The following is an 8899-nucleotide window of genomic DNA, read 5'->3' as shown; positions in this document are numbered from 1 at the left end:
TTCACTATGAATAACATCTCATTACATAGAGAGGAGCTTATATCTTTGCCTAAACAATGTATTGAATAATATAAATATGGCACATTACCTGAGCTGGCTTTGCCGAGTTCTTCTTTCTTTCTTTCTTTCTTTCTTTCTTTCTTTCTTTCTTTCTTTCTTTCTTTCTTTCTTTCTTTTTCTTTCTTTCTTTCTTTTTCTTTCTTTCTTTCTCTCTTTTTCTTTTTCTTTCTTTCTCTCTCTCTCTCTTTCTTTTTCTTTCTTTCTTTCTTTCTTTCTCTCTCTCTCTCTTTCTTTTTCTTTCTTTCTTTCTTTCTTTTATACCTCTCTATGCCTCGCTTTCCTCATCTGTAAAAACAGGGCATACACAGAGTTTGTGAGAAGCAGAGTCACTGATACATGTGAGGCACATAGAGCCACGCCCAGCACAGTAAGCACTCAAACCAGCCGGTATCGTTATTATTATTTAAAAACAATGCAAGACAGCATCCAGGGGAAGATAATCTTTCTAAGTTTAAGCAGAGTTATCATGTTATTTCCTTTTTCCAAGCTGGCTTGGTCAACATCCAAAAACGTCCACCCCAAGATCCCTGGTCCAGCTGGGGGGAAAGTCTGCAGGCAGCTTTTACCAAGTGACCTCTATCATTTGAAACTTCGCAGGTCCGGGCTGTGGTGGCACACAGACCATTTTGGTTTGGTTCGACAGGCATTTGCGAAGATTTTAAATACTGTACTCGTTTGCTAGGGCTGTTGTAACAAAGTGCCACAGATGGGGTGCCAGAAACAAGAGCGGCTTCTTTCCTTGCAGTTCTGGAGGCTGGAAGTCAGAAATCAAGTGTGGCAGGGTGGGTTTCTCCTGGGCCTCTCTTCTTGGCTTGTAGATGGCCGTCTTCTCCCTGTGTCTTCATGTGGTCGTCTGTGCATGTCTGTCCTCATCTCCCCTGGTCATAGGAACACCAGTCCCACCAGGTTAGGGCCCACCCTGATGACCTCGCTTTAACTTCATTACCCTTCATTACCCTTGAAAGACCCTATTTCCAAAAGCAGTCACATTCTGAGGTCCTGCAGGTGAGAATGCAACACACAGATTTGGGAGGCACCATTCAGCCCACAGAGGTGCCTTTGCATGCCTCAGTGCTCTGTGGGGACATGCTGTGGGGACGCCCCGCGTGTATGCTGTGGGGACGCTGTGGAGGCACTGTGATGTGCTGTGGGGGTGCTGTGGGGACGCACTATGGGGATGCTGTGGGGACGCCCTGTGTGTATGTTGTGGGGACGCTGTGAGGGTGCACTGTGGGGATGCTGTGGGGAAGCGCTATGGGGGTGCTGTGGGGACGCGCTGTGTTTATGCTGTGGGGACGCTGTGGGGACGCCCTGTGGGGACGCTGTGAGGGTGTGCTGTGGGGACGTGCTGTGGGGATGCTGTGGGGATGCTGTGGGGGCGCTGTGGGGACGTGCTGTGAGGACACTGTCGGGGCACTGTGGGGACACGCTGTGGGGACGCCCCGTGTGTATGCTGTGGGGATGCTGTCGGGGCACTGTGGGGACACACTGTGGGGACACCCTGTGTGTATGCTGTGGGGACGCTGTCGGGGCACTGTGGGGACACGCTGTGGGGATGCGCTAGGGGGGTGCTGTGGGGACGTGCTGTGGGGACATGCTGTGGGGACGCGCTGTGGGGACATGCTGTGGGGACGCGCTGTGGGGACATTGTGGAGACACACTGTGGGAACGCTGTGGGGATGCGCTATGGGGAAGCACTGTGGGGATGTGCTATGGGGACGCGCTGTGGGGACGCGCTATGGGGGCGCTGTGGGGTCACGCTGTGGGGACGCACTGTGGGGACTCCCGGTGGGGACACGCTGTGGGGGCACACTGTGGGGACGCGCTATGGGGACGCACTATGGGGGCGCTGTGGGGTCACGCTGTGGGGACGCACTGTGGGGACTCCCGGTGGGGACACGCTGTGGGGGCGCACTGTGGGGACGCTGTGGGGACGTGCTATGGTGGCGCTGTGGGGACGCCCGGTGGGGACGCTTTGGGGACGCCATGGTCCTGCGTTCACACAGACCCCACCCATCTAAATCCTGCCTCCTGCATTCACTTGCTGCTCAGTCATAGGTGAGTCAGCCTGTTTCCTCATGAATAAAAGGACAATAAGAATAATAAGACCAGGCCAGCCATGGTGGCTCAGGCCTGTAATCCCAGCACTTTGGGAGGCGGAGGCGGGTGGATCACCTGAAGCCAGGAGTTCAAGACCAGCCTGGCCAACATGGTGAAACCCCATCTCTACTGAAAATACAAAAATTAGCCAGGCGTGGTGGTGCATGCCTGTAATCCCAGCAACTTGGGACGCTGAGGCAGGAGAATCACTTGAATCCAGGGGGCAGGGCTTATAGTGAGCCAAGATCACGCCACTGCACTCCAGCCTGGGTGACAGAATGAAACTCCATCTCAAAAAAATAAAAATAAAAAACCAGAATCCTAAGTCCACAGGTGGATCTGCGGATTATATGACCAAACCTCCACGAAGCCGCCAGTTTGGTGCCTGGCACACAGCAAGGATGCCAGAGAGGCAAGCCCTGGCCTCTGCAGTCTTGAGGAATTGTGCTTCTGTCGCAGGGGTGATGGAGTGCTGAGAATCCACCCGCTGCGGACTGCATGCTTGTGTCCCTCAAAATTCACATCTTGAAGCCCTCATCCCCAGTATGATGGTATTTGGAGATGGGGTCTTTGGGAAGTGATTGGAGTTAGATGAGGTTACGAGGATGGGGTCTGCCTGAAGAGATGAGTGTCCTTATAAAAACAGAAACACAAGAGGTCCTTCTCCCTCCCACCCTCCCACCAGGCCCTGAGTGCACCCACCAAGGAAAGGCCATGTGAGGACATACGAGAAGACAGCCTTGTGCAAGCCAGGAAGAGATCTGGCTTCCAAACGCCAGGCTCCAGATCTGCCCGGTTTATAGTATTCAGCAGCCCAAATTGACTAAGACACAACCTTCATAATGCAATTTGCCTAACTCAGTGGTTATAAACTCTGGAGCACCTTACAACCACTCTGCTAATCTTAAAAGATGATACCCAGGCCAGGCACGGTGGCTCATGCCTGTAATCCCAGCACTTTGGGAGGCAGAGGCGGGTGGATCATCTAGGGTCAGGAGTTCAAAACCAGCCTGGCCAACATGGTGAAACCCCATCTCTAATAAAAATAAAAAAATTAGCCAGGCATGGTGGTGGGCACCTGTAATCCCAGCTACTCAGGAGGCTGAGGCAGGAGAATCGCTTGAACCCAGGAGGCAGAGGTTGCAGTGAACCAAGATCACACCATTGCACTCCAGCCTGGGCAACAGAGCAAGAAAAAAAAAAAAAAGACGGTGCCCAAGCCCCAAAAACAGACATCCAGGCCCATGGAAGAGAATAGAGAGCCCAGAAACAAATCCACACAGTCACAGTCAGATGGTCTTTGACAAGGCCGGGAACACACACTGGGGGAAAGGACAGGCTCTTCTATAAAGGGTGCTGGAAAAATAGGAGAGCCACATGCCAAATAATGAAACTCATCTCCCTCCATCTACAAAAATCAACTCAAAATGTATTAAAGACTTAAATGTAAGACCTGAAACTAGACATCTACTAGAAGACAACAGTGAAAAAAACTCCATGGCATTGGTCTGGGCAATGATTTCTTGAATATGACCCCAAAAGCACAGGCAACAAAAGCAAAAGAAAATTTTAAAAGACACAAAAATCACACAGAAGCTAGCAGCTAACAATCAAAAAAGCTCCTGATGTATGAGGTGTCAGACGTCCAAGACCATTGTCCACTGTTCCAGTGCCAGAGTCCCCCTTTGTTTCCAGGCCCCTCGGTCCTTCACTTCCTTCCAAGCCTTCAATGGCCCTGCTCACACTTCCCAGCAGTCACCAGACACTGTCCACAAGGTCAGGCACGTCCCAAGAGCATCAGAGCAATGCAGGCCCCATGCAGGACCACCTGCCCTTTGACGCACCACGGGATGGAGTGAGATGGAGGGCTGAACAGACAGAGTAGGACCGCGGCCCAGCGGCGCACCCTCGGCAGCAAGGGCTGCAGATCCTACGTTGCCTTCCTTGGCGCATTCTCTAAGATGTTTCAAAGATGACTACTTGGGTTCAAAAGTGAGCACGCCAACTCCCCCAATGCCGGAAGACGCCGGCATCTGAGACCGCTGATTGACACTGGCTTCACACGCACTAAGAATTCCCTGATCTCTTCTCTTTAATAAGCCATTCTCGAAAGGTCTTCATTACTTCCTAATTGTCGGAATTCATTTGCTTCATTTTTCTGGTTAAGAAACATTTAAAAAATTAATCTCCAACCTTGGGCTGCTGTTAATTTAAAAGCTCCTCCACGCTTATTAATGGCATCATTTGTTCTATCAATCTTACCCTACAACCACAGTGCCACCCGTGTGAATGCACACACACGTGCACACACACACACACACTGATTTCAAAGTCCTTCCTTTGTTCTCTCTCTTTCTGGTTAAAAATTTGATTCACCGGGCGCAGTGGCTCACTCCTGTAATTCCAGCACTTTGGGAGGCCGAGGCAGGCGGATCACTAGAGGTTGGCAGTTCGAGACCAGCCTGACCAACACGGAGAAACCCCGTATCTACAAAAAATACAAAACCAGCCGGGCATGGTGGCGCATGTCTGTAATCCCAGCTACTCGGGAGGCTGAGGAAGGAGAATCGCTTGAACCCGAGAGGCAGAGGTTGCGGTGAGCTGAGATCGCGCCACTGCACTCCGGCCTGGGCAACAAGAGCAAAACTCCGTCTCAAAAAAAAAAATTTTTTTTTATTCTTTCATCCATCCCATAACCACTGTCCCTGTAATATCTACTTGACTTTTATTTTGTAGCTATTTATTTTTATATATTTAGGAGGCAGGAGTGCAAGCTTCTTACTTGTACATATTGCATAGTCATGGAATCTGGGCTTTTAGTAGATCCATCTCTCAAAGAGTGAACATTGAGATGTTAGAGGTCACTCTGTGAACACTAGAATAGAAACAGGGCAGGTGGGCATGCCCTCTCTTTGAAGAACCCCAGGCTGCTCTGGGATCAATTTCACAGGCAGCTACAGGTCCACTCCCAGCTTCCCTCCTCCCTACAACGGGTGCCGTCCTTGCCTCCCTCTCTCTTCAGTTCCTGGAAAGCCGTCATGATGGTGAGGTCATGGGAAACTAGTCGGACTCCACCCCTGCCTCATCCTGCTTACCCCACCCTGTCCTCCAGGACCTCCCGCCGAGGGTGTGGAAAAAAATGCTCCGCCCAGATCTCTGCTGCTTTGTGTCTCATCCCTCCTGATATCCACCATAACACTAAACACAGCACTTGGGCATCAGAAGCCCACAAATATTTGTTGAAAAATTAATTAGACAGTACCTAACATGAGAACGTCCATTTGTTTTATTAGTCAACATCCAGGAAGAATATCCACTACAATTAGAAGAGCAAGCACGTTTCCTCTCAAGTGCTGACTCCAAATCATCACAGTCCCCCCAACCTGCAGATGATACTGAAGCTGCCTCTGGGATCAGAAGGAAGGAGCATCGGCAGCGGCTACGACCCATCATCACGCTGGGCCCGAGAGAGCGGCTGGTGGTGCGGGCAGGGTGCCAGTCAGCGTTCTCTGGAGAAATGGAACCAACAGGAGAGAGAGAAAAAAAGATATACACACAGATCTAGACATAGATGGAGAGGGAGAAATGCTAAAGAATTGACTCACGGCATTGTGGGGGCTGGCAGGACAGACCAGCAGGACTGGACACTCAGGTAAGAGCTGATGGGCCGGGCACGGTGGCTCATGCCCATAATCCCAGCAGTTTGCGAGGCTGAGGTGGGAGGACTGCTTGAGGCCAGGAGTTACAGACCAGCCAGGTCAACATAGCAAGACCTTGTCTCTACAAAAAATTTAAAATTAGCTGGGTGTGGTAGCTTGCACCTATATAATCCTAGCTCCTCAGGAGGCTGAAGCAGGAGGATCACTCGAGCTGAGATCACGCCACTGCACTCCAGCCACGGATGGTGGTGTAAGACCCTGTCTCAAAAAAATGTTAAAAAAAGAACCAATGATGACTGATGTTTCAGCATTGAGTCCAAAATCTGCAGGGCAGCCCAGCAGGCTGGAAACTCAGGCAGGACTTCTATGTTACAGTCTTCAGACAGGATTCCTTCTTCGCTAGGAGCCCTCAGTTTTGGCTCTTAAGGCCTTCAGCTGATTGGGTGAGGCCCACCCATATACTGGAGGGTAATTCCCTTTACTTAAAGCCAACTGAGTGTAAACGTTAATCATATCTACAAAATATGTTCACAGCCAGGCACGGTGGCTCATGCCTGTAATCCTAGAACTTTGGGAGGCCAAGACGGGAGGATAGCTTGAGCCCAGGAGTTTGAGAACAGCCTGGGCAACACAGTAAAACCCCATCTTTACAAAAAATAAAAAAATAAAAACATTTGTCAGGCACGGTGGCACATGCCTATGGTCCCAGCTACTCAGGAGACTGAGATGGAAAGATCACTTGAGCCTGGGAGGTTGAGGCTACAGTGAACCATAATCGTGTACTGCACTCCAGCCTGGGTAACAGAGTGAGACCCTGTCTCAAAAAAAAAACACAAATATATATATTCACAACATCTGGACTAACATTTGACCGCACAGCTGCACAGCCTAGCCTAGCCTAGCCTGGTCAGGTTGACACCTAACATTGACCATCACAGGTACCATTAATTTTCCATCCCTAGTATAGGAGTTCCCCCCCATCTAATCTGCTGTACCTTTGAGAAACCCTTGAGACAGTGCTGATGACATCCATCCAACAGGTTCTCAGTGACGCCACCTCTTCACGGAATATGGAATTCATAAAGCTGATGCTTGACTGTAGAATTTAGAAGCCTCGAGGACTTTCAGAATTCAATCAGAAAGTTCCTTGAGGCCCAAAGACATGTCAGTGTGTGTGAGTCTATCCCGATTTCCTGGGAAGTCCCCCCTTCACAGCCTTCAAAGTCGACAGTTTCCTCCCCTGTAACAGAAAAAGGGGAAGTGGGAGAGAAATGTAAAGAAAAAGGGGAAGTTCATATCCAATGGGCACTAATGGTTTAATGTGCCAAAATGAATTGATTTTCTGTTAAAAGCCAAAAGGCAGCAGTTAGACTAAATACGCCTTCCCTTGCTTGTGGCCTGTGTGCGTGGTAATGTATGGATGCAATACAAGTTAATTGGTTTTGTTGGGATTCACCAAAGAAAAAATTGCAGAATCCAATTGCTACCACTAATTAGAATTTCTGAGAGCACCGTAGTAAAAACCGATTATCCACTTCCTCAGTCATTTTCTAATCTTCTTGATCAAATTTATGCACTCAGTCTCTCTAGTGAGTCCCCAATACAGCCTTCTATCAAATGTGTATAATTAGTGCGCCCTGCAGATAGTCGCAGATTTTCTGCCCTGGCTAACAGTTGGGAACCAGTGAACGTCTCTGTTTGCTCAGCTTTCTCTCTCCAACCTACGAGAGCCCCAGTTAAGTCTCACACCCTCCATAAGACTTTGCCCAGTCATGGAGACCACGTGGTCTCACATGGTTTTGGCCCTCGGAGCCCCTCCCCATAGCCTCATTTGACATTAATATGTTATGTTGTTTAGCACGTCGTGATAACTTCCCTCTGCATCAGAACTGCACATTTTTAGAATAGTAGCTGTATCTTCTATCCCATTATTTTGGTCAACAAATGCTCCGAGAATGATGTCCCTTTAGAGGGGCATCTTCCACACTCTAAAAATCATTGTAACGATAGTCATTTGGCAGATACCTGACAAAGTACTTCTCCACATTATTATCCTGTTGGGCAGTCCCAATGCCCCTGTGAGGTCAGTCGATGTCTCTGGCACGCACGTCCGTGTGAAGAGACCACCAAACAGGCTTTGTGTGAGCATCAAGGCTGTTTATTTCACCTGAGTGCAGGCAGGCTGAGTCCAAAAAGAGAGTCAGTGAAGGGAGACAGGGGTGGGGCCATTTTATAGGATTTGGGTAGGTCGTGGAAAATTACAGTCAAAGGGGGTTGTTCTCTGGCGGGCAGGGGCGAGGGTCACAAGGTGCTCAGTGGGGGAGCTTCTGAGCCAGGAGAAGGAATTTCACAAGGTAATGTCATCAGTTAAGGCAGGAACCAGTCATTTTCACTTCTTTTGTGATTCTTCACTTGCTTCAAGCCATCTGGATATATTGGATGTATACCTGCAGGCTTTGGCTCAGAGGCCTGACATTCCTGTTGTCTTATATTGATAAGAAAAACAAAAAAAGATAGTGTTGAAGTATTGGGGTGGTGAAAATTTGGGGGGTGGTATGGAGAGATAATGGGCGATGTTTCTCAGGGCTGCTTTGAGCGGGATTAGGGGCGGTGTGGGAACCTAGAGTGGGAGAGATTAAGCTGAAGGAAGATTTTGTGGTAAGGGGTGATATTGTGGGGTTGTTAGAAGAAACATTTGTCATATAGAATGATTGGTGATAGCTTGGATATGGTTTTGTATGAATTGAGAAACTAAACAGAAGATACAAGATCTGAATAAGAGAAGGAGAAAAACAGGTATTAAAAGACCAAGAACTGGGAGGACCCAGGGCATCTAATTACAGAGTGCCCAAGGGGGTTCAGCATAATTACTTGCTTGGTTGACGAGTTTTTGGGCTCTATCCTTGACAGAGTCCTCCTTTCTAAGTAGGAGGCTGAGCTTGGTGAAGAGTGTTTTTAAAAGACCATTAGTCCATTCTACCTTTCCTGAAGACTGAGGACAGTAAGAGTTATGAAGGTTTTACTGAATATCAAGAGCCTGAGAAACTGCTTGGGTGATTTGACTAATAAAAGCCGGTCTG

General features: G+C 49.0%; 1 long non-coding RNA gene across 1 annotated transcript; it reads right to left on the bottom strand.

Moving 5' to 3' along the window:
- Positions 1-283: 283 nt before the first annotated feature.
- On the bottom strand, positions 284-8304 carry LOC106997739 (uncharacterized). Its single transcript, XR_013415723.1, has 5 exons — positions 7845-8304; positions 6815-7059; positions 5766-5940; positions 5423-5669; positions 284-345 (listed from the first exon to the last, which is right to left on the bottom strand). It is a non-coding gene; the product is annotated as an uncharacterized LOC106997739 (long non-coding RNA).
- Positions 8305-8899: the final 595 nt, after the last annotated feature.

Source organism: Macaca mulatta, chromosome 3 (genome assembly GCF_049350105.2).
Source record: "Macaca mulatta isolate MMU2019108-1 chromosome 3, T2T-MMU8v2.0, whole genome shotgun sequence".
In the NCBI taxonomy this organism is placed as follows: Eukaryota; Metazoa; Chordata; class Mammalia; order Primates; family Cercopithecidae; genus Macaca; species Macaca mulatta.
Note: the sequence above shows the minus strand (reverse complement) of the source record. Positions and strands in the feature narration are given on the sequence as shown.